A 27,247-nucleotide genomic window follows, 5' to 3' on the forward strand; every position below is an offset into this window, starting at 1 on the left:
CCATCCTTTATTCTTTATCATTAATTCAATATATGACTATTCGACCGACTTCCCATTGTTGATTGAAAGTAATGGACGGATTACTACTGCTATATAAAATTAACAGCTAAATTCCGCCGATCCCATCGGCAGTGGAGGTAATGTCGATGTCGACTTTTATTCTTGAGGGCCTATTTCAATCGAAAAACTGCGAAATGACGTTCATGGACATGCGCTAACCGTCGAGTTAATTTTCTCCATCATTATTATCGGCATGGCATTCGATGGAAAAATCGAATATCGAACCAGCCTCTTTATGCATTCTATCCTCGCCGGTGGCGGTATGTTGAGCGTGGCGACCCCTCCCCCGCATTCTCTAGTCCCTCTCATTCCCTGACCTTCCCTCCTACATTAACTCCCCCCCCCCCTCATCGTCTCCCTCCCTCCCCACCTCCTCCCACCGCTGCAAGCCCTCCCCTCCTCCGCTTTGCCAAGCCCTCGTCTCGAGTCGCCTCCTCCATACTCGCCAAGGCTTGACCTTGTGGTCTCAATTTCTCCCGAAATGTGAGCATGTTTACGCCTCCGTCATCTCCTGATCGCTTATGCACCTAAAGGATATCTCACCTTCCCTCGGAGTCTCCTATTTTTGTACTCTGCGCATTTCGTGGCCTGCCATTTTTACTTTGATTTCTGTTGTACAAGGTTTTCAGTGGTTTTTGCATTTTCAAAATCAGTTTCCTTTCATAGCCTTTGCCAAATTGCCTAAACGTGTCGCACCATTATTTGATTTCGTCTCTTGTTTTAATTTCAAGGTTTGATCGAAACCATCATGAGACATCTCAATCCGATTGCCTTTGTTATCATTCCTTAATTTTATATAACGGATTTAATACCGAAAAATTTATTATTTCTTAAATTATTTTGATTCATAACGTGTAATACTGTTTATTTATCGTTTTGTTGCCTCATAGTCTTTTTTGTATTCAAGAATTTAGCGCGCTGCAAGTAGTAACACAGGACGTTAACAGATTGTAAGAAGATGAAACAAAGTAGTTTTTGGCCGGGAAGCAGTTTAACGCGACGGATCTAATGGTAATACCTGACGTAAGTGCTCAGCTGTTACTCGTCAGTCTGCCTCGTCTCCAGTTCGCAGTACCTTACGTGTCGCTCGGCCACCACGATGTTATTACCCGCGAGAATTGCGTGTTTACGGCCTCCCGAGGACGAGCGGCTTTCCGCGTAAATCTCGGAGAAAAAAATATTCGTCTGCAACGTTAGTGCGTATACTATGTAGTCCCCGTCCTTCGGTGTGACTGGCTTCCCTTTCCTTCCCGTTCGCTTAGCAGCCGGCTACGCGATCCTCGCTTCGTTTTTCCATCTCCCACGGCTCCTCTCGCCGTAACAGCTACACGCCGCGCTCCTTTCTGCCCGAGCACTTTGCCTCCCCACCCCCTCCCTCCGTCATAAATTCCACCCCTCTGAGCTCCAAGCTCTCCTATCCCCCTCCCCAGCCTTCTCCTCCCCATTACTATGTACGTTCCCCGCCGGAGGAAGCGCGGCAACGTCGCATTTCGCGGGTCGCATTGGGACTGCCCCTCTCCTCCTCTGCCTCTCCCACACCATAGGAGGTCGACGCTTATGTTCGTGGCTGGAGAGGGGAAGGTGGAAGGTGGTTGGGTGGCAGCGCCGCTGCTAGGGAGGGGGAAGGCCTCTCCCGTCAGCTTGGGGTTCCCAAAATATGCGCCAGGAGGTGCGTGAGGTAGGGGGGATGAGGTTTTGTTGAGAGGAGAGAGCGAGCAGTGTCGAAGGAGAAAGTGTGCGAGGGACCTCGCTGTTTTGAGGGGTACGAAGGGGGGACAAAACTTTTCTTGCCCCTCCCACTCCCTCCAGATTCTGTCTGTCGATTGGTGGTAGTCTCGTGATCGAGGCAGAGGTGTGGGGGTGAAGGGGATGATATGCATGCGCACACGTGAGGGGGATGGGGGTGATTGATCCGATTTTTTTTATTCTTAGTCGTACCTATTTATTCTTTATCATTTCCATATTTAGTTCTGCGTATTAATATTATACTATGTAAACCGTGGGACCCGTTATTAGTTTCAAAATTTTTGTTATTACTCGTTTTTGTAGTTGAAATGAGTTCATAAAGTTACTTTACTTTTGTAATTTTGTTCTTTAGTCTTGACTCCTATTTCTCTGTTTTCTCCTTCGTATTGTTCCGCGATTTACGGGATACTTTGAATACACGCCATTGCTTGGAAGGGTGCCATTTTTTATTTCTTGAAGAAATGGCGGTTTTGCTATCCGGCTTCGCAAAATAGTAAAAAGCCTCTTGGATCAAAGGGATGTTTTGTCATTTTTGTCCCATCGATGGTTAGTCAAAATATTTTTCTTTCGCTTTATTCCGATTGCTTTATTCGCTAAACATTAATGTTTGAAAAGTTACTCTGCCTCTACCGTGCGAGGCAATTGTCGCGTTTTGTGCGCTTGTTAGTAAAAAAATCAAATAATTCTCTTCTCTTAATCATCCTTTATTGGAAATTGTATTTAAAAATTGAAATTGAGGAATACTTGTTGTCATTATTACTCTAAAATGACGTAGATAAATAAAAGTGTCTGAAGGTAAGATACATTTTCTTTGAATGAATGTATCATGACACTGCGATTGTATGGGCATAAAACTATTTTCTCAAACGTAGCCAATCTTGTACGTTTCATTCAGGTAGCCTAAATTTGATTTATGCACCCGAGGATGGAGCTGAATTTCTAAAACAATATTTACAAGTTAGATGTTGTTTTCAGTCGAGCAGACATGTCGTAATGTTCGGTGGCGTAAACCACGATGTGTGTGAGTTTAGGCTTTTCTCCGCCATGTTAAGGTTCGCCAACGTAGGTGCAAGGAAAGAGTTGTCGTTTGGCCATTGTGACGTTGACCGAGACGCTGGGTTGGGGAGGAGAGGCCCGTTCCGTCTCTAGCAGTCACGGTTCTCTGCCCTGAGCATAGAAACACTATTCGATTTGCATTGAATACAATCTTCGAGGATACTCACCGTTGTAGTTGGTGAAAATATTTGCTGGAGCGAGAGGATTTACTGTTCTTTGTTCCACCTTTAAAGTATGCACTTGGGCATCGTCGTGATTATTCAATAACTTATTTGGAGTTAGTGTTACCCTTCCAATGTAAGATATTTGAGGTGATTTATTGTTATTATTATTATAGGCGTTGTTTATATGTTTTGCCGTGGAAGTTTGTTTGTGACTTTTTCCTTCCATAGCACTTCACAACTACTTTTTTTTTACCATTTTTACGTTCGGATTTTTTAATTTCGTTTACAAAATTTAGCGAATTTTACTTCCTTAAATCTGCATAAAGGCAAGCGTGGTTTGATATGTTAAAAAGTATCAAACTATTGAGTAACTTATTCTGCTGTTTTAGTTTAGAATTTTTTTATTTTGCTCCCTCTCGATAAGTAATACGATTGTATATACTTTTAGACTTATATCTTACTGTATCGCCGTCGGAAAAGTTTAATCATTGCCTGATATTTTATTTTCCTCGCATCTTTTTCGTGCGCCTGTTACATCTGCAATATAAATGCTTTGTGCAAGTTGAACCAATTGTGAACGGCGAGATTTTTTAATTCCATAATAAATGTAAATTCCAGCTACGTGGTGAAAATTAACAGCGACATTTCCGAATATTTGAGTCTACGATTTCTGGGCTTTTAGTCCCATTATAGTCCGCCCAAACTAAAAATCCTTTGACGTACGAATTGGCTCAGGGAACGGAACTGCCCTACCCAGAGTGTTTAAAATTCACCCCCCTCTGGCTTAGTCCGGGGTGAGCTCAACCCTACTTATCTTAACAACCTCGAGGTTGAATCACCGATTGAGTCCATTGCGCTCAGCATTCACGATGTGTTTTTTCCATTTTCAAACAGTCTCTTGTGCGGAGTTGAGAGTGGCGCTTCCTTCTCCGTCGTCAGCTCAGTGGGATGAATTTTGAGTCATCCGTTTTCCTCCTCTGTATCCGAGATTTCCTGGTCGCATTCCGGCCACAGTTTCAGACCACGCCCTGGAGACCACGTTTCCCTCTGATATGTTTCACGAGTTCATAATTTTAGAGTCCATGTTACTAGTGGTTAGCTATCTGGATATTATTTTGGAATCTTGCCTAGAGAATAATAAAATCGTCATTTATGGCATCCCTCATTAATAATTTATTACGTCAGTCTTGTGAGAGTTTCTTGTCGATGTTTAACGAGTTTTGCCTTTTTTCTCATTTTGCATCCAGGTCTTATGTCACTATATTATCAAATAGATATTGTAGGATCTTGCTGGAGATGGTCTTATTGGCGTTGTTTCCAGTTGTATGTAACCGCATTTAAGCCTCTCTCTTTTATGCTATTATCATGACATAATTAGTCGAATTTGCCTCTGTGGCATGACTCGTTGAGAAGCGCTTTTTGCGGATTGTTTATGCTCGCATGCATGAACTTCAATCGCGAGTCGTAAACAGCCTTTGATTGCTCCTAATGACTGCGAAAGATTGAGTCTGCTCAGTGCTTAACTTTCATTACACCCCTTAAAATTTCTCCCCTTTTTTGCCTAAGGGTTCGGAGTAGGTATTTCCTTTGATTTATCCGTGAGTTATGGCGATTTCTAATTCCCAGCGTGCAATTACAATTTTTTTTATACCTGGCATATTTCCTTTTATTTAGCTCCGTGTATGTGCCTAGTTATCGACTATTAGAGAGGTCAAATTGTGGTAGATCCCGTCTGTGTCCTAGGATTCAATAAAGAAGCGATATTTGCATAAGTTCTTGTCGAGAAAACGGTAGGTTATCAATATTTCCGTAATAGGTGCTTATGTGGAAGCCGAGCATAAGCGTTTTCGTTGCGTACCACCTGCGGTTCCGTGCTGTAGATATGAGTTTTGTCACATACAATGAATAAAATCATTCAATACTTATTTTTATTGACTCTATATTCTCCAATCACAAATTGATAGTTTAAGCTAATGGAGAAAATTGTTTTAAACATGAAATGACTCATATAACATGCTCCTCTTTTTGCAATGTCCTTGTCTTATAACTGGTCACGTACTAGCGAGTTAAACCAGTAAAAACTGCTCAGAAATATTTATTAGGCGAGCGACAAGTAAGCGGACCGTGTAGTTCACCACTGACAGTGCCGTGGAAACTTCTTTTTCGGTTTAGAGTTAATGTATTCATCAGGTATCTAGTGTTGAAAATAGCGAAAGGCGCCCGTGGAATTGAGTGGGTGATATGATACTGTAGACTAATTGGGGCGTAATTATGTTGGGAAAGTGCCTCGGTCGACCGTGCATGAAGGGAAATGTCCGACTCTACCCTCTCAACGAGGCCAACTTTGTGAGGATTTGTTATCCGAGTGGTTTTCGAGGGTATACCTAGCTGGCCTTCACGTTTCTCGCACGGGCTAATTCTTCCTCCCAGTCCAGTTGCGCTTTTTTGTCCCAGATATCCCATTCCGTTACTTTTCCCCCTCCCTCCAGTCATTTGTACCCCTTGTTCCAATTCGTATGTAGTCCTGAACGTTTTTTTTCATCCTGAATGAAGTCTTTATCGGGTACATATTTTATTGATGCTTATGTTTAACTTCTAATACATAAAGTCTTTTTGAAGCATTCGGAATAGTTCAGGACGAGCTACACTCGTCATGAACTTCCTATGCCAAATCGCGTAATGACGTCTGTAGCTCGTCATCAGATTTTCATAGTTTTAGCACAATTTAGGGGGACAATATAAATATGTTGATAGTTTAGCAATATTAAAGCATTTAAAATGTACTGTGACTTAGAAATATCTAGAAATGTGTGGAATTGAATTGTGGAGGATGAGGAATACACTGTGTGAAACTATGTCTTTCATCTCGTAAATTGATAAGAATGTCCATTGTTTTACTAATTATGGTACAAGTTGTATTAGAGCGCATTGGATATATATTTATGAATGACAGCCGGTGAAGGAATGCTTCGGGAAATTGAAAAATATTTTATATTTTAGATTATCAAATTAGGTTATTATATTTCCTGTTAAATTAGAATGATAGAAGGGGAAATAATCTACTGTAGTATTATTCTTATAATCCTTATTAACTTCTATATATAGTGCAAAGTGCATTTATATATATATATATTTACATTTTTCCTATTATTATCGGGTACGGGATTATTTTTGAAGTGGAGGCTTGTTCAAATGAGAATCGAACTTGAAAGTTAGTTCAGGGGAAGAATGAAGATCGTGGGAATCCTCGCTGAAATAGTCCTGAAGTCTGATTTGCCTCCAATCAAATTATATTTTTTGGGGTGCATGGATCGTGTTTTCTGTCGCGGTTTTTTTCGCGTAGTTGTTGGATGCATAATCATGCGGTGAGCTGAGCGATTTTGCAAACGTGAATCATTCCGCTCGGAATAAAGGAGTGGTGAGAATTTCTTCGAGAGCATGAAATTTATGTGAATCCGCCTTTAAATCCCCATGAAGTGGGCTCGTTATCTCTTGATTGGAGCAAGAATATTCGTATTTTTTTCGTTTCGCGCCATCCTTACGTCACGTTCGTTTGGCGCGAATCCGGTCACGAAGGTAGACGATTCTCTTCTCGCGCCAGAGCGCAGTCAAGTTGTCGTGCTTATGGTTCGCCGTGATTACAAGGATACCGCGTGAGTGCGTGCTGCAGAGTGAGCTTTGATGACGGTGTGAGGCGTATCGCCATGAGGGCATAGCACTCAGCCGTGTTTCCATCGGGTTCGCGCTCGCCCCTCTCTCATGCATGAGAGTTGGTTCATTTTGTGACCGATTCGTGAGTCGTTCGTTGAGGGAAAGGAATCCAATATAGGGAATCCTGTTCGTTCTCACACTCATGCATGAAGTAGAAGTTTTGATTTTTCTAACTAACTTTTTCGAAAAATTTTTATTTCGAGCGTATACTTAGCCTTTTTTGTATTTTCAACATAATTGTTGAAGTTACGTGCTTATTGTTTTCTAAAACTTAGTGCGTTATTCTTATTTTAGTTGATATTAGAGTTTTTTAAAAACGATTAGTAAAATAATTTATCAGGCACCTAAAAGAATTTATCATTTTCTACCTGAAAAGCCCGGGTTGCTACGGTTCAGACTCCATTTCCATTGATTGTGGATATTAGTTCTTAGGGCAATCCGCGAAAGTAATATAAAAAACCAGGCTAACTTTTATTCAACGGGATTATAGTGCTATTAGCGTTGTGTTTGTTATATTTCAAAGTTAATTTAAAAGATCAAGCTATTTCGTTAGTTAGCATTAGCAAACGAAAATGCGTCGCCAAAGGTCCATTTCCGAAGTTAAATTAATATTCCTCCTTTGTAATGAACGATTGAGTGAGCCAAGTCACTTCTGATTTCGTTTATTCTACAACGAAAAACTTCGTTAAAGATGTATTAGACCGTTGTTTTTTTTGTGAAATCTTCTCATCCATGTAAAAAATTAAGGCCAGGTAAAATAAAATTGTGTGGTTGAAATCTTTAGAAACTAGATTCGATCTACGTTTTTAATCTCATCTACTCTTGCTGTCATTTATAATGAACGATCTTTATGTATCAACAATTTCATGCGTTGAGTCCACCCTCCGTATGAATCCCCCCAAATTTATCTTTCAATATTTTAGCGACGACTACATTGCCACCAATCAGCATTGCCATCGTCAAGGACTTGGTGATGGCATCAGGTGATGAAAGTCTCTCCTGTTGTCGTCCTTCTTACGTCACTGACTAAGTTGTGGAAAGTTATAGTAGTTGTTAACTTGGACGCAGATCAATCCGCGATGAATGGAACCGTTGAGCGAGGCAAGGAGTTTCCGCCCGTTCGCCCGCCCTCATTTCGTCTCCCACCGCGTGTTCTTCTTCCCACCCACTCGCCATTTCCTCGCAGTGCTTGACCCGAGGTGTACATAATTGCGATCGCGAGGTCGCGCTTTCTAGTCGCTCATGTGGCCCTTCTCTCCCTATTTCCTTGCTGCGCCTCGCTTGTATTACGCCCCACGCGGCTGCCGCTGCCTTCCCACGAGCGACCGGTGAGATTCGCTGCATTTTGGAGCCATTTGTAGCTCAAGTTCGATCGATTTGATCAGTTTCGACTCCCAAAGCACTCCGTTCGGAGCGAGCTATAGGATTTGAGTCGACATTCTAATTTCAAACCTGTTTTACGTCTATCCCCTGCTGACTTCTATCGGTTCATGCCCTCGAAAATCATCTAGGATATTTCCTCGACTTCTTTAAATTTGTTATGATGTGGGTATGTGCACTGGAAATTCTTCGCTTAGTTGAAATATATCGTGGCTTACAATTGATGCTATCAAGTCGTCGTTAATATTGTTTTGGTGTAGTGCGCATCGATATTTTTGGCTCCGTCGATATTTGAATCCTCTTTCACCATTTAGAATCATTTTTTACCAGGTGTATCCAGTCAATTATGTTTAAATTGTAATCGCTAGGTCGCAGTTTATTCCTTATAGTTCTATTGAGGATTTTCTTTACTTTCTGCCAACTCGCGAAGTTTCCCTATTTCTTTACTTTCCGTCACTTTGTGCATCGGAAATGATTTATTTCAGTCTTATGACCTGCCTTCGCTGCTCCCAACGGTTTTCCGAGGCCTATGATTTGGAAATAGCTCCTTTTAGCTCTTGCTTATGCTTTATGATGAAAGTGTTTATGCTTAACAAATTTTGGGTTTTGCATTTCCTGGGCTGTGTTGACCACCTCACCGGGATGCTGTACCCTGGGTCCTATGCCCTTGGGTACTAGTTGAATATTTGTAGATACTATTCATGTTTCGCATATTTTTTCTTTAGTAATCATGAATATATATTTTTATTTTGTAGGACACCTATCGGTTACTCTTCTAATTTTATATCTCATTGCATTTGAATGGTAATCTAGTGATCAATTTCATCATATTTAAATCATATTATTTGTCTTGTGGAAAAAGTCGTTATAACTGGGTGATAATTTTTGCGTTTGTCGCTTTAACGGTGCATTTTCGGCTAAAAGTTTTCGAAAATTGTAACAGACAGCCGTTATAAATGCGTTACAACAATCTGAAATCTAAATATTTCTTTCAAACATAGAAGAGTGTGAACTATTCGGCTCCTCGGCGTACCCATGGTACGAAGTTGCTGGTAACTTAAATTTTAATTAAAGTTTCATCGATGAAAAACAATATCCGACGGGAATCGTTGCAGAAATACTTGGCGTGGTGACCGCTTGCGGCAAAGGAACACTTCAGAAACTTGTTTATCGTGTTGAAAATGGTGGCCGGGATTTCGTAATTTTGGGCGGAAACAATATGAGCGGTTGTATTGACAAACAGGCGTGATTATGACATTCGGCTCGACCCTGTTGTGGATTTCGGATTCTCATTTTTACAAGGTTGCGGAGTTTTGGTATTTCGGTAACGGCCTGCTCGTTACATGACTCGGGTTGATTATTTTTACCATGCTTTCAATCCTCCACGTGTTATATTGTTTCAGGAAGCACCAAACGGTAGCACATGCTTATCCCTTTCCACTTCAATTTATTTTTTCTGAATATCTAGCTCCTATCCTGTATTTATTGTTCCTCTGGTTCTTTTTAAATGGAATGTTAGGTAATTAAATGATATTATGTAGCTTGTAATCAACATAGAAGAGTGAAATAAAAAGTGATTATTATTTCATATTGTGGAGTATCTAGTTAAATTCGTAGAAAACACAGCTATCGCTACCAGTATTAAATCTTTTTTTTGCGTCTAGTGCAGTTTCATGAAATACGAGTTCTTTATGTACATTATGGATTTTTTAACATTGTTAAATTTTTATCATATTTATATTGTTCCCCTAAAATGTGCTAAAATTATGGAAATCTGATGACAAGCTACAGTCGTCATTACGTGCTTTGGCATAGGAAGTTCATGACGAGATAGACTCGTCATTTCAGCGAAGGGGCTATATTATTATTGGTCTCACGGAGCGTACTTCAAACTATTGCAAAAGTAGTTTGATTTCGGAAATTTGACGCATTTCATAATTGGAGAAATGTAGTAATATGCTGCCTGTGTTTTAGGTGTTGTAATGTAGGGTTTTATTGGTGACTTCTTTGTTGGTGGCCGAGTAACAAGCAAAAATATACAATTTTGATTGTAAGAGATTTTGAATTCCGTTTATTTATATTTAGGTAACTATCTTTCATTATTTTCGGAAATATTTTTTTATTCTCTCTGTTCTTCTGGCATTTTCTCTGTATTTGAATTATTAATCGTTTCGTTATGTGGCTCGTGTTGATAATTTTAACTAAGGTATTTATACCAAACTAATTTAGGTTTTGCCACACCGCATTTAAGTCATGGACATCTTCCGAAATTATTTTTCTTTCAAATGGAGCTGCATATGGTGAAAAAATAACAATATAACTGCAAACGGTGAAGCATCATATTGAATTTCTCTGTTAATCGTGTGTGCCTGAATTTGCGGTCGCATTGGCAACAGTCTTGCGGATTTCTCGTTAATGCGAACGTGAGAAATATTTCACGAAGCGTCTGCCTCCTCATTTAACTGCTAAATTCTAAACGCACATTCGATTCCAGCCTTTCTGACGTGTTGTGAAAAATAATATTTCATGGATTACACCCTTGCATGATGGCATGCAAAATTAAGTTACGTAGTATGATGAAAAATAAATGCATGTATTTTTTTATTTCGACTTTCTGAGCCAATCATAGCGCCAGTTTCATTAACTATACGCAAGTTGACATCATTTACAGCAACAATATGGCAGTTGCTAAAAAAGTAGTATTGTTAGGTGCCACCATTTTATTTTTATCATTGCTCTCATTGCTATTCCACCGTGTTGCAATATTTCGTTAAATGACTTGTAAATCGTTCTCGTAAACCGCGTTTCCTCTGCATTCATGCTAGCATAACAATAGCGCAGAGCGGTTTTCAAATTTCGATTTTAAAAAATTGTTTCCATTCGTAGCATGTAAAGGTTAATTAAATTTAAGCGAAACTCGATTACATATAATATTTTAGTTCGAAAACGACGCATTTTTCTCACGCAGGTTTCTCCGTGGAATCTCGTGAAAACTCATTCGTCGCCGTACGCGGAGTTTTTTTTTCCCGCTCTCCGTATCGGCCGACTGGCCATGTATCGCCCGTGGCAGTTTTCCCTCCCCCCATTCCCCCTCGTTCGCCATCACTACGATGAGGCCGGAGGGCCGCAGCGTCGCCCTCGGACGTGTAGATGATAGCCGCGGCAAGATTAGCGTGATGCCTTTTATGGGGGTGTCGGGTTCACATCCCGATATCGAAATTTAATTTGCAATGTACATGTAATACACCCTTTTAACTCGTATGTAATCATGGTTTGTTTAAATTAATCGACCTTTCCCCGCTTCTTAAGGAAATAAAGTTTAAAAATTCGAAATTATTCAGTCTCATCAATGCTCTATGTTATAGCATAGCTTGAATAATGGCAGGTATTTGATGTATGGAGTTTCCTTGTAGTGTGCTTTGATGAGAGACCTTTCTGAGTTCAATATTAATCTCGAGAATTCAGACCATACTAACTGAAAATTTATATGAAAGGGTTGAATTACTACTATTTTTGTTACCTTGATTTGCTGCAAATGACTTTACTGCAACTTATGTTTTTGCATCGTCCTTGAGTCACACGAAGACCCTGTGGGTAGTTGTTAATGCATCGAAATTAAATTCGACATTTCATAGTTATGTTGCAGTTTTTAACCGATATTCGATCACTGATGATGGCTTGTCTTTTCGTTGCTGAAATTGCTCGAACGAATTTTCCGAACTGTTTTTGAATATCGTATGTATATGCTACAGGAAAATGGTAATTGTTTAATTACCATGTAAATGGTCATCATGTATTTAAATTTTGTGGTCCCATTTATTATTTCATCAATTTATGAACCGCGATTAAATATTTTTAATTTATCGGATAAGATTTAGCACGTGTTGTTTATTATATTTGGATCGGCTTGCTAACCTTGCGCGTTTTATAATTGTCGATTAGCGGAAGGATGTTTTCATTGGGAATGGTAAACGTAGTAGATGCCTGTCATCGACATCTATTAGCGATCCATCTGTATTGGTTTTGATTGGTCTCTATAGGCCAATCCAAATTGCCTCCAGGTGTGAGAGACACCGATTCATCGTGGGCAGAGCGGGACACATTGACGAGTCGGGATGACAGGCACCCGGCCCTATACTCCTGCATCGCGACGTCGTCTCTCCTTCGGACGATAGCACGAGCGTCCCGCGAGGTGGGGCGGGAAGAGCTTTACCCTCCCCTCTCAAAGAGTTGAACGAGCGGAGGGGAGGCGTTGGAGACCCTCTCTCTCTCACGTGGGAAATCGTGGAAGGGGAGGGTTCTCCTGGAGGGGAATTATAGGGGAGGGCTGGCGGTGGGAAGGGTAGTGTTGTGATGCTGGGTGGGGAGTTGTGGTGGTGGACGCGGCGGCGTTGCCAAGTCTAAGCGTTGGAGGGTAAAGGACAATGAAGGGAAGGTTTTGAAAGTTTTTTTCCTTCCCTTTTTCGCTCTCTCTCTTTCCCTCCACCCCCTCTCTCTCTCCCATGAGCGTTGGAGTGTGTGTGTTGCTCGCTCGCTATGTAGTTGGTGTGTGGGTAAAAGAGGGAAGGCAGGGAGCGAGGAAGAGCTGGTAGGGGGAAGCCGGTTGATGGTGAGGTATTGATCCATGCCGTGGACAACGCAGCGGGGAGGGGAGGATAGGGGTCGCGCTCCGTGGAAGTGTGTTGGAGGCGAGCGTCGGTGGCGTAGGCGATGCAGGGGGGCGATGCCGGAGGTGGGGGCCGTAGGTGGGGCCGGGGAGGGTTTAGGGGGTGGAAAGGGGGAATATAGATCCCCCACTACCATTCCGCGGCCGCCACATCTGCCATGCTCCTCCGCTTGGGAAACACTCGCCGATGTCGTCGGAGTAAACTTCATCTATCGTGTCTCCGTCGCTCTACCCGTGATTATGTTCCTTCAATCGCCCTATGCATGAGAATATGTAAGGAATAGGCAAAACGCTGTAATTTCTTTCAGCCCTTTGTTTTCCGGGCATGGAGAATGGGAGCGTAGAGCAACTTTTAGTTTTTCAATCATTTTTTCAAGTTTAAAGCGAAACCTAGGTTGTTGTTTTCATGTTTTCGCGTTCTCAGAAGTTGCATATTGTAGGGTACCCTTTTAGAGAGTGGTATTACTAAGACATGCACATTAACATAAATAATGTGCATGTCTTTTTGTTGTTATTAATGTTCTCCCTTTTTTTTCGTCAACTTATTCCAAGTTGTCTTCATTTTGCGTAATTACTTCCACTACGCTCATATATATGAACCCTAATATTTTAGGGTGTTAAAAATCTATTCGACTATGCTCTATCAATTAATTTCCTCAATATGTCGATAATATTGACTGAAATATTTCTAAACGTTGACGTTCTCTTTCGAATCGGCCCTACATGTTCTTATGAAGAATTTATTTTATATTTTCAACGGAAAAAGATGCTGTCGTTGTTCTAGACACCCTGCGCCAAACTCCTCTCCCTGTCTTGAATTGTATCCTTATTTTCGAGACACAATGTGTCGAGTCAGTCAGTAGCGCTCGCTGTGGTCGCATGCATGATTCACCCATGCAGTCTTCGCTCGCTGAAAATCAATCTGCTAGACTCATTCCATTTTTCCCCCCAACGGAAGTTCCTTAACCTCGTCAGCCAGGCGATGCCATAGAAGATCCGTCGCCTCCGGCTTGAGAGCATGCTCTTCTATGCCGCGACGTGGAAAATGGAAGGGAAGCCACGTTGAAAGGCCGGCGAGGAGGGAAGGGTATGCTGTTTCGTCCTTCCTTAGGATTGTGTGACTGTGTGCATCTCTAATTCGTAAATGAATCGTCTGGGACGGACGACTCATTGGCAAGAACTTGAATTAAATCGCGTTCGGTGTCCAAACCGGTTTATAGGGAGCGGACGCGACGATTGCTCCAAGTATGATTGTATTGCCTGCGGCGGTTCAAGTGCAGTTTGCGATTCGCATAAATGAAAAGGAATGGAGGAGGACGGCGACCTGTTGGGAAATGAGATGGAAAAACAAATGGGGATTCGTGAATGAATGTTGGGAATGGGAAGAATTGATTCTCGATGACGTGCTGCTCATCGAATGTAGTTCTGGTCAATGTTTTTTCATCAATGAAGTCGTCTACCAAGTCACCGAAATGTCGGCTTTATCACAAGCAATTTTAGGACTTGATAGTCCTATTTACTATTGACTTGTTTGACAATCTCATATATCTATGCCTGGATGGTGGTAAATCCACCTAGGCGGGATTCGAACCCGCGACCAGTTGGCAGTCGGGGATGTTACCCCGACGCCTCCGAATCGGTATACCGGGAATGATTCAAGGGTACCCCTGTCTGGGATTCTTCGTATATTATAGTGTAAATGTCTTTTTGATGTTTACAATTTTTCTCCCATCCATTATTCGCAAACATCTTCTTTCAGTTTCCTTCTTGTCGCCTAATTGCTTCCACTACGTTCATATATACCTTGTTATCAAAAAAGTGGTTACATTTCTAATGGAACTTTTAATGATCTCTTTCTACTTCGGATTTTTCAGCTTTTGTGATCCGGAAGCAGGAACGCATACTTATTCCGATTGGTGCATAATATATAGGTTTCTGTGCAGAATTTTAAGTTGCCCAACCTTTCTAAGTTTCCTTTTCCGTAACATCCAAGTTCCCGAGAAATACGTGGGATTCTGTTTTAAGTCTCACTTGGGAACGAGTAAGTCTTTTTGACACCCCTCAGGCACTAGTTGGGAAAATGTTTAGTGGTTCATTGGTTGTTAAATTTGGTACTAGTCGAGAAAAAGTTAAAAGTTAGTTAAATTTCAGTTTGATTTGGAAACGGCACTAGTTATTCTGTTGTAGAGGTACTTCGATTGTTGAAGAGGCACTGCGACTGTAGTCAGCGTGGGGGTTTCGAACTCTGGCCTGATGGGGTAGTGGGCTCGAGTACTACGCACTCGGTCCACCTCACGTGCTCGATACTTCCCTCTCGTAGGCGCCAATTTGGCCTCCCTCCTCCCACTCTCCTCCATTTACCTCTCCATGTACTTCCCCTCCTCTCTCCGCGGACTCATAATTCCACCCCCGACTTCCCCTTACACACCCCACCCCCTTTTTCGCACCTCCTCCTCCTCCTCCCCTCCAACTCCCTCCTATTTCCTTGCTTATCCTACCCCAACTGCCTCTGCACCCCCGCCATACACCCTCTCCACCCCCTTCTCCTACCACTTCCCCTCCGATTATACACCCCTTAGCGGCCTGAACGCCATCCCTCCTAGTCGCTCTGGAACTCTCCACGAGGGATGCCGCTTCCACCCGCTAACATCGACTTTTCGATGTTTTCAAAAGTTCTAGCTCGCCGGCAACATCGACTGGCAAATCGACCTTGCTTCTGCGTAGCAAATACTTACGTACTTTTAATCTGGAAGCGCGTTATTATGTATCTAATATTTTTAAAATATAGAAAGTCACCAAGTCATCGAACTTGTTGAACTACATTTTTGAGCTTAACCTCATGTAGGTTTTTAAGAAACCGATGCGAATATTTCCGTACTTATATTACTAATAAATTTTGTTGTTATTCGTTGTAATGTCCGTGATAATTAAGGTATTACGGCCTGAAGAATGTTTTTAGAGTAATGTTCAATGAAAACAAACATACAACGATTGAGGGTTTCATATTTAGTCTTGACTGTCCATCAAAGGTCCTATGTGTGAGGTTGTCAGTACAGTTTAAACGATTGTGGTCTAATTTAAAGTCGCTATAAGCATTATATTATGATTTTAAAAAATGTATGGGTTTTACTGAAGAACGTAGCGAGCGATATTTCACCATTTTTCTCCACGACACGGGTTACGAAAATCATACGGCATTCATTGGGAAGATTGATTCCTCTTCAAGAAAGGGTAATTGTAAGTATAGGCTGAAATAACTTCTATAGTGAAAAATGTTAATTTCTTCCGGAACATTTGTGGAATGTTTAATATTTCGAACGTGAGTAAATGCATCATATATTCTTTCCCACACGTCGATAAATAGTTTTTGACGTAATGTTTTAAAAAGTGTCCTCTTTTTGAGCGTACTTCGAACTTCGAAACCGTGGTCGATTCCACGGATTATGCTAAATTTCCTACGCGATTGTCAACGAAATCTTGATGAAATGGTTTTTATCGGCTGTTAATGAATTTGGGATGTAATAATATCCCTTGAGATTGCTACCAATTTGTGCCATTAATTCTTGTCACCTTGAAGTCTCATTTCACCTGTGACGGTGGACCCCTTCGCCGGAATAATAAAAAATGGTGAAAGTTTACAAGAAAGAAAGTTTTCTACAACTTCCGTGCTGGTTTTACGTCTTCCGCATAAATCTATTTCGAATTTTTAATTATTTCATCCTTGCATTTCGAACTTACATTGGCGCTTCTATCGATTGTTAACGAGTTCACTTTGCGGAAATTTATTGTAATCATTTACAAACAACTGCAGTAATTTGTCACGCTCAAATGTTGTGGAAAATTACGTCAGCTATCTTATTACCTTGCCGCCATTGGTCGGTAGTTCAGTATGCATCGACTGAAAGCATCGAGGTGTTCGATGCGCGGATATCGATGTGGCATCGCTTGAGCCACATCTTCCCGGCAATGCCGTCCAGCCTCCGTGGGTGCTCGCACGTACAGCATCCTCTCGCTGCACCCAATCCCTGCTCCGCTCGCATCTCCTCCTGCAACCGCCGCCTCTGGGAGCCGCCCTCCCGTTGCAGCCAACCGCTCCTCCTCCTACTCCTCTTGCCCTCGACCCAATTAAGCGGGGTCCTCCGCATTGCCAAATAAGTGCCGTTTTTCCGCTGGTAATATTGAAATAAAGATTTCTTCCCCGCCGTTACGAGTGACAGGTCTGGTTTTAGTTTGAAATCAATAGTTTGCGAGTTCACTTTGTGGAATCGTGACATGATATGTTGAAATGTAAACTTTGTTGTATTCTACACAGTGTTTATTAAAAAACTTAACCTTCTTCAACCTTTTCAGGTCATTTTCAAGAGTTCATAAAATTATGATGACCAGAAAAGGTTGAAACCTGTTGAGTGTGTGGAACTACTGGTGGAATGCAACAAAGTTTACTTTGTTAATCTATCTGATTTTAGTTGTTCATTGGCCACACATTTGGAGTTTATCATTGTGACTCGGATGTTATGTTATTTCTTCATGTGTTTTACACTATTTATGTATGGGTGTTGTATTGCTCGTGTCGTATTAAATCTGGAAAGTTGATCCTCCGCGTCTCCAAGCAAATACAATTTATTTGCGATTAGGATATCAATATTTGTATTTTTTGTTCGTTGTCGGGATTGGCTTGGCTGGTCGCAGCTTTTCGATTGCCATCCATTTAGTTCTCAAGTGAGACTTGATGGCTGTGTTATGTCTTTCGAATATTTTACTCGATTTTGGTGGCGGTATGATGCCCCTCGTTATGTATTAAAGGTGGAAAACTGTGCCGTGTAAGAAACGACCTTATTTTATTCGACAGAAAATGCATAGGAAATCATAGTAAAATTGCTTATATCAATGTATTTTCAATGACAAAAAACGAAATTTTAACATATCGTTTGTCATTGGTATTAGATTGAGCGATCCAGGTTTTGTTTCATAATGATTCTCGTCCATTTAGGTTTTGCCAAACCTAATGGAGAGTAATGCAATTTCTTTGAATTTATTTCACGATGTGTGGTATATTAAGAATAATTGCACGAACGGTCATTCATATTTCCGTTTTGTTCTTCGTATTTTCCTGATACACTCAATCGAGCAAGGTTTCGAATCGAAGAAAACTGCGTCAAATTTATTTATATTATTTTTTTGCTCTTCTTTTAATGCCTTGTTTAGTGCCTTTCATCCCATGGTTATCTTAAGTTATGAGAAACATTACCACAAATCGTGCTGTAAAATATTCGAATTCATGTATCCTGATAGGAACGCGTAATTTTTTTCCGGCTGGAGTCATTCATGTGTAGTCTTGCTGATGGCTAATGATGCTATAATTAGTGATATATATGGTGCAGTCTACGCTAAATAAAGTTAGTGAAACTTACTGGTTTCAAATACCTTAAACAGCTCCCTTTTGATTGTGCGATTACATCAGTTTTAACTAGTAGATTTGGAAGGCCGTAAATTATATTTTTTGTTGCTTCTTTGGATAGATTGCTGATAAATTTGTTACAATGTCATAAGCAACGAAAAATACTATCGCTTGAATCAGTGACTGTATCTTGCTGCGTCCACGAAGCAATCGTTCACTATCCATCTAGTTTCCAGCTGGAAAAATAAACACTAGTGCACTCTTGCGACCCCTGCTTCGTCAGCTGTGTTATCAAGGTTTCGCCCTCGGGCTCCGTTATCGCACTCCACTTAGAGCCAGATGAACCTCTTCGCCGGAACTGCTACATTTTTTCTGGCGACAATGCTTCTTTCCTTCATTGTGTCGCTGTTGGCCCTTGGATTAATGTGTGTCCAATTTGGATGGCTTGGAAGAGAGCTGCACTTAAGTTGAAACTAATCGCCCAATGGCGTATTGATATCCATGTATTTGTTTTCATTTCATCTTTATTGCTAGTTTTAGATTCAAATGCTCGTCATCCGATGCATTTTCTAACGTATTGTGTGCTATCGCTCAAAGTCTTAGGTCCTCTCCAGGGATACTTCCACCTTATGTCTGGCAATGATTTCAGTCAAGGACCACGCTGCATGTAATTGTCTCATATGAATTAATCAGGGCATCCTCATGATCTATGGCTTCTCCAAATAACTGAAGGACCTTATTTTTCAGTTCATTACCCTACTTTTCAGTTCATTTCCCTACTTTTCGAAGTAAAAGTCTGCATGAATTCGGGGAGATATCATTACAGTGGAGGGGCATTGATTCTTCATGCTTTCAAGGGAAGGGGTTTAGAAAGTCATTGAAGTCGCTTGCTGTTCTCGTACGGTCACCATTCAAATACAGCGTCATGAACTATTAGAGTGAGCGGTAGCTTTACATTTTTGTTTTTGATATGAGAGTGAATGGCTAAAAGATACACATTTTAATACCTCCTAAAGTTTATTTTCTATTTAATTTTTGACGTCCGTTTTTTTCAATTTTAGAAAATAAAAAAGTCCTAAACTATCGGGGATGATTTTTAACAACCACTGATCCGTAAAAACTGTAGTAATCTTATGAAGTTTCTGTTAAAAACAAATTTTTTACTATGTGCAGTTAAGTTCCGGATTTTTGAAAATTTAAGGAACTCTTTCTAAAGTTTAAAAAATCGGTAAGACTCCTGTGCCTTTATTGACTATTAAGATGCCACTTCAGGTTTTGATTAATGAAGTGATGGAATACGTTTTCATGATTTTTTCACATTTTTTTCACTCTTCATTATCTTTACTAATTTTCTTGTTAATCGTAGTTTGTTTTTCTCAAAAGGAATTTGAACATTTTCCTCCGTCAGATTATTTTTAACTACAATTTCCCTGCTCTCATTTTGTAATATTCTAAGAAAATGATTTCAGCTTAACTTTTTAGGCATAACCAATATTTTAATTTACTATGCAATAAATATAAACTTCTGAAGTAGAGAAGAAGCGGTGAATTTCATGGTAGATGACAGGATTTCTGAAGCTCTGTGGTAAATTAATAATTAAGGTATCCATATTATTTTGTTTTTGAAAATAGTTTTCTTCGTGTCTCAAGCGGCAATCTCTGCAGTTGCGCAAAAAGTCTGTGGAGAGCCATAAATGTGGTATAGCGAATGTTATGATTTAATCATACTAAAAATTCACCCGAAGACATTAAGTTAGAGGTTAGACGTATAATATATCTATAGTAAACCTCGTAAGCGTCGATGTATTTGAATTTGTTTCTGCAGTACGATGAAATTTTGCTTGCTCAAGGGGAGTAGAATATTGATATGTATGAATTTGTCTAATACATCCTTGAAATTATGTGCATTTTGTAAACGTTTATACGTCAGAAATCTCCTTCAAATGCCTCAATTTTCACTTCCGATATGCGTATTTAGCTAGGCTTGATGTGATAATCTTTTCCTTGAAAAGCTACAAAACTTGTATTCAGCTAAGGAGGCCTATAAGCTTAATTTTATCCCAGCGAAACAGCAGTCTACCTCCTTGATCCCCTGAAAATATTTCCGTATGGAGTAGCGTACTATTATTTGAGTTTTGAGTGCCGATACTTAAGAGTATTCGTGGATACTCTCTCAAGGATATATCATATGTTACTTAAACAATAAGTAATTGCGGCGCACTGATTAGTGTCATTCAGTCAGTCTACTCTCACCCTGAAGTTGACTACCCGTTTCTAATGTAGTGGCGTACTTTTCCGATAAGTTCCATATCTTTGGTTGGTGATTGTATATTTTGGACATATTCCTTTATAGTATCGATACATTGTTTTACTTCTATTTTGTTTGTCTCACAATCAGTGTTTATTGTCTTATATATTTTATTTATTGATCTAATTTTAAAAATTTGCGAAAGAAAGTTTTGGAAATGACTTAATATATATAGAGCTGCTTCATAGCCAAAGAAGAATCCTTTCTTTGAGATAAAATTAAGTATTTTGGTTTTTATTTTAATTCTCAGTTCTATCATGACAGTAGTGAGTCATTGATCCCCAATCATACCGAGGATTTAGTAAGAATAGGTAATACTGAGACAAAGAATAATTACTAAGATAGGAAATTGATATAGAAAATGGATTTAAGGTCGTGCACTGTGATGTACGATGCTCGTTATCAGATTCTGCTGCCATGACTGCAAATTTACGGGGCTTGAATTCTCCAGTTAGGCAAGGATTCGACCTTCTCCAAATATGCGTGAGCAATTTCCTGATACGCATAAGATTACGATTTCACGCTTCTTAAGGGAGATCGCGGCAGATGACTTGGATTTTAAATAATCCCACTTGAATGGTGTTAAGCTTTCCATGGGATGCTTACTATCTTAATAAAGTGATCTATTTAAATCAAGTTTATCGTATTTTTGGACATGCTGGGCTATCTGGACTATTTAATGTTCACATTTCAGCCTGCGGATTTTACGTTTGGTTTCTTTTGTAGATACTGTCACCAAATTCTTTATTGGAGACTGGCTACATATTAGGATGTCTTTTATTGCAAGTCAATACTTTTTTCTGAAAGTAAAATCATGGTTGTTTCGAAGGTAGAAGGTTATTATTTTTCTTCTTCCTGCCTAACTTTTTATTTCTTTTGGACTTATTTTTCCGTTTATTGAGTATTCGAATGGTAGCGATAGTAAATTCACCTACACCGAAACCATGAAATAGTAACGTTTTTGGAAAGTATTTTATTAAGTGTTTCTATGTGAATGTATCGACTCTTTTTTGCATTGTATGTGACTTTCACCTTCGTTATCGCGGAAGACTTATTATGCAAGCGAGGATAATTATCAGCCGTATGGAGTACGTAAAAACACATCAGGGATAAGTAAGTCCAGAATTTTTTCACTGCCGTTGAAGAAGAAGAGTTATTGTTGGTGAAGAGTGAAAATAGGATTCTACAAAAATTAACATAATGTGGAAAATTGTCTTTTTGGATACTTCGTGTCGGATCTATATCCCCCGCGCCAATCATCAGTGACGTCTTTTAGATGCGGGATGATTTGGAATGAGTCAACGAGGGCTTTTTAGTTTTTTATTGCGGAATTAAATTGAGGTTATTTCTTCGAATGGTAATTACCTCGAAGCATATTATTCTTTTAATTTTTTTTTACTTTTTCAGGTATTTGCTTAATTTATCCGTAATGTGAAAAAATTCGGCCCTAACTTTGTGTATTGTATATTTATAAAATGAATATCATTGACATAAGATATTCACTGCTATCACTTTGGTGGGTTCCTCAAACTGTGAAACGTTACAAAGTATTATTTGTTTAACCGTTGATAACTCTTAGTGAACTAGAGTATTAACTTTTTCGACAGCTTTCTACCTGCTTTCCTGCTGTTATTATCACAATACCGATTATATTGTCCATTTTCTAAGCAGACTGTATCTATGTTACATCCCTCATCCATTATTTTTTCGTGCGTTATCATGGTAAAGAAGGATTTTATATCCTTTGGAAAATTTTATTGTGCAGTGGCCGCTGTCCAGTAAGTGTGTATGCACATCAAAGACATGCATCCTAACTCAATACTTACCTGTGGTCTTTACCAAGAAATTGGGTATGACGGTCCCGCAGATATCTACATTTAGAGGGAAACAAAGTTTATCGCGCGCTAAATTATCTATGAAATTTAGCTAAAAGTTTCAGAAAAACAATCGATCCTTCTACATTTTGTTGTCTTAAGAATTAATTGAAGTCTGTTTGTAAATAATTATTTTTTCTTTACGAAGGCGCACATTTTCATCAACAGTCGCGGTTCGACACTCTTGTTAAGTAAACGTAAGTAAGTTTACTTAACAAGAGTGTCTCTTACTCTACTCTTACTCTAAAAGTAAGACGCATTGAAAGAAATCCACATGCTGTTCTGTCATGAACAGCATATGGATGTCTTTCAATGCGTCTTATCCTTCAGATGATCTTATGTCGCCGGCAGGGGAAGAATCATAGTCTGCCGAGACGTTCTCTGGCCTCGTCGCTCTGGCCACGTTCAGAGCCCAGGCAATTCGTACTATGTGCTCTTTTCCTTCTACAGCGATGGCGTTCCATTCCTCAGTTCCAACGCCGATTGCTCTCGAAGGCCAGACTCGCCCTCAATGCATGGCCCTAAGGCGCACTTAAAATGCCCCGACTCGGGATTGGTCTCGTGGAATGGTTCTAGACCACGGTGCGCGCACATTAACGTAAGAAATATGAGTGATTTGCTTCATCGTGAATGGAAACCCGGGATGATGCTGATGACCGTATCCACCTGGAAATATTGAGTCTATGGCCATAACTGTCGTGAGCTGAGTTCTCGACAAATGTACGCAGACACCATTGAAGTTATGCAAATGTGGCTACCCGGTATCCACGTGGAAAATGTCGGCTATCTGTCGATAAATTTCGAATATTATGATCGAGGCAGGCGTGAGTATTTGCGTCAAATGTTGCGAAGCGATGCAAAATATCGTTTCTGCTTCTCCGCAGCAGAACCGTTACTCTCTGGTGTGCCGTTTTCGTTAGAATATCATTCATCTCTCCTCACTTGCCATCTTTTTCCATCCTTTTTTCGTCGCTGTTTGACTATTCGACTTAAATTACTTCTGAAAAATAAGGCAATAGCGTGTTGCTTCCTCATTCTTAAATGTATCCAGGTTTTATATGCTTTTAACCGCATTATTTAAATATTTTTATTTAATATCATATTTTTATTTTTAACTACTACGTAAAATATTGTAATCTAAACTACTATAGTCATAGGAATCCAGCAATAAAAAGCAATTTTGGGAAGTTAACTAAAAACGTCTTTCGTCGAAATTAGCGTATAATGGTATCATAATTGATGAGAATTCGCTCACGAATCAGTCAAACCTCCTTTTCTTCTCCTCGATCCATATCTGCGGGAAATGTTTTCATTGATTTATTGGTTGGTTTAGGCTGGTTAAGAACTGTTCAATGAAGTGATTTGGCGTTTTAAGCAGTGCGTTTACAATTCTGTTCCTCGCAGTCATGAATCGTTTGATAATGGATTGAGAACCCCGGCACTCTAAAAGCCTTATCTAACCCAGAGATGCTTCTAGGGGAAATATAATTTCAAGACTTCTCGTTTAAAAAAAGTGAAAATTTTCTACTCGCTCATAATTATTTTGGCAGCAACAAATTTTGCCATTAACTTTACAGCATGAAAGAACGAGTAGTTTGAATCTTTCCTGAATGGAATCGAAAATGAATGCATTTTTTATAGTACTTGGAAGCAACATTGGGTTATAATGGGTTAAGGCAATGAGTACGTTTCTCATGGGCCCCGCTTTGTCTTAATAAGTTTGTCTCCTTCTCCCTCTATGCTTTTCGTATCCTTCGCTCTTCAAATCCCTCATATCTTGTGCAAAAGGGAAAGGGGGCGTCTGTTAATTACGTGTGGTGATTTTGGCAATTTTTGGACCTCCCCCTTAGTGAGATATCGTGAGATTTGGCTCGACCGAGCTCCCCTTTCCCTCTAATCTCACGTGAGATTGTTCGAAATTTGTATTTCAGGGTAAATACGTTTCATCTATCCTTCATTGCGTTCGAATTATAAATTAAACAAGAACAATTTGTTTAATTATTTTTACTTAAGATTAGTAAAGACTGGTAGTTAAGATTACAATCGTCGAAAATACTGTGTGAAATCGAAAATTAAAAGGAGACTTAGTTGATTTCCACTAATTTATTTTGTCTGTACGTCTTGTTTCGAACCATAGAGGTCATTATCAAGTACTTCGTATCAAGTATCCGGTACTTGATAATGACCTCTATGGTTCGAAACATGTCGGACGGACAAAATAAATTAGTGGAAATCAACGAAGTCCCCTTTTCATTTTCGAATATTAACTTCCACATTGTTGAGTCCAATACAATTGAACTGTGTGAAATCATATTTTACACTGTTTCTTGCGGAAAAAAATGAAAAAATGACGTGATATTTGACTGGACCCTCTGCCCATGTCTTTAACAGCAGAATTAACATACGCTCCATTCTTTTTTGTATTCAAGGTAATTAGAGAAAATCAGAAGCGTTTACGTAGCTCACTTTAGATGGACTTGGCACTCGTCTATGCGGATTCCTCCCTGGCTGTAAGGTCAAGGGTGACTGAAATGATTAACTTTGACGCAGTTTTTTTGCGAGGCACGGATACGGTGTTTATTTTAGATGAGGATGCATCGTCGTAAGAAGCTAACTCTCGACGGAATCTACGATGATGGACGTTTTAACTGTTAGCTTGTATTTTATATCGTCTTATAATGGACTCTAAATTGAAATGAAGGCCAACAATTTATGGTTAGTACCAAGTGGTGCATCTCAAGCCCGATATTTATGTCCCAAGTGTTAGAAGTTGGTTTCTACGTACAGTTTAGCTATTATTATAGGTACTGAGGAAACAATAGTTAGCTTCATTATTAGTCATTTCGTTTTGTTACAATAAGCGCTTCATGTTACAGCGTATTCTTTTTCCTTCACGTAAGCGACACAAGTTAATTTATGGCGATTTAACATATGTTGCATTCGCATCGTAGGCTGATTTAGGGGCACGTCCCCAGCCAGACACAAGTGGACAATTTTTTAAATATTGTTATCTTTGCGCCGTATTGTTTTGTGTATTAGGGAGCATCTATCATTTAATTTCATTTTGACATATTTCGTGTTAAAATAAAGAGAATATATCGTGCAATAATTCTTGTATCTTGTCTTTAATCTTAAGTATGAGAAGATCGTTAGCCTGTCAGACCCCCAGAAAAAATCCTGCATCCGCCCCTGATTCGTGTCAATATATATGATGTTGGCCACTTGTCTCTGTACTTAAATCTCAATATCTTTTTTGGTGATTACCTTCTCTCTTGCTAATTTAACTTTAGTGCTCGATGAACTGTTCTGAAGACGGAAAGTCTATTCGTGGACTTGGCCCATCACTGTGCAAAAGTTCACGTTTTTCAATCTTAAATGCGGAAATGATGGAATGAACGACGTTATTTAGTTGAAAGTTTACAAAAACTATTTTTTTTTAATCTTGCACGTTTTTTTTTCAATTCAAAACTTTAATTAAGTTTTGCACTACTCTTCAATGCGACAATGCCCTACGTACACAATGCCATGCAGCTTGAACACCGGTATTTAGTATGTGATTAGAACCTTTATAATAGAATTAGCAAGAAGTTACTTTTGCCTTATTAGTTACGAGTTATTTCTCTCTCCTGTAAACTACTGTTTTTGGCTGTCACTGTCTTCACTAGAAGCGTAATCTCCTTGAAGTGATGAATGAACTGGCTATATTTGTTTTATCAATAGGAATATTAAAATTCTCAAATTTCGAAGTAATTCGGAAATACTGCCGGGTATAAATAGATTTAAGCCTAAAATTATTTTTAAATATACATTTCACTAAAATGTTTAATGGAAATTGGTGTGTATTATTTTCAAAATGAAATTTTCAACATTTGATGTTTCCTGATGTTGGATTAAATTCTTGATACGCGGGTCACGAATAAAAATAAGCGAAATTCGTACAATTTTTCTTGGTCTAGTATGTTTAAAGTTCACTTCATTATTCTCCGTAATCGTACGTATTGGCAATAATCTCCTTTCACCATAATTTTGTAATGGAAATTGGTTTATATTTTTTCAAAAATGAAGGTTTCAATATTATGTCCCCTTAAGTTGACATAACTTCTTGTATCGCGTGTCACGAATAAAATATATTTAAGCGAAATTCGTACAATTTTTTTGTTCCAATATGGTTTAATTTCGCTCCATTATTTACGAAACCGTACATTTTGGTGAAAATCATGAACGTCTCTCGTCATTGGACGAGCTCGGGTTTTGTTATCGCACCTGTGGCGGGATGTACCCTCGACGGTGACCATTTCGTTCCTCGTCGCCGTGGTCCTTCCCCCTTTTACCTCTACTCTTCTCCCCCCCTCATAGACTCACATCGATCCTTTTGCTACCCGTCTCTACTTCTTTCTCTTGTTCTATCTAAGTTTTCCCGCCCCTAAGCCGCCTCCGCGGCGAGGGGAAGGTCGACAGTCCCCACTACCGAGACATCCGTTGCCGCCCCCCCGTTTGCCGCCGTGACCATTGGGTGATGTGTTCCGTGGCGCTTGGCCTTTAAAAACTTCAACACATTGGACGATGCGCGCGTTGGATGTCGTGTGACGTTGAATGAAGCTGTGAAGTGGGAACCTGATTTTCATAACCACTTATGCGAAGTCAATTTTGGGTCAATGCGCTGGAACGGTGTTCGGTGTGGTTGCGTTACTGCTAGTGAAACATTAAATGTACCTAAGGTTCTCGGGGAAAGGTTTTCATTGATCTCTCTGTTATTTTAACAGCTATCCCCTTTCCGAAAGCTATAACCCTACGAAAAAGCAAACTGCAATGTTATGGCAACAAGTCACGATAATCCACAAACAATGTTACTGCTTGTGAAACATATTTAATGTACCTACGGTT

At 39.8% G+C, this 27,247-nt stretch overlaps 1 protein-coding gene across 5 annotated transcripts in view; it reads left to right on the forward strand.

Moving 5' to 3' along the window:
• Positions 1 to 27,247, forward strand: part of LOC124171472 (single-stranded DNA-binding protein 3) — a 184,442-nt gene that overhangs the window by 36,729 nt on the left and 120,466 nt on the right. The gene's annotated exons all lie outside the window — the stretch shown is intronic.

The sequence above is a fragment of the Ischnura elegans genome, chromosome X, assembly GCF_921293095.1.
Source record: "Ischnura elegans chromosome X, ioIscEleg1.1, whole genome shotgun sequence".
In the NCBI taxonomy this organism is placed as follows: Eukaryota; Metazoa; Arthropoda; class Insecta; order Odonata; family Coenagrionidae; genus Ischnura; species Ischnura elegans.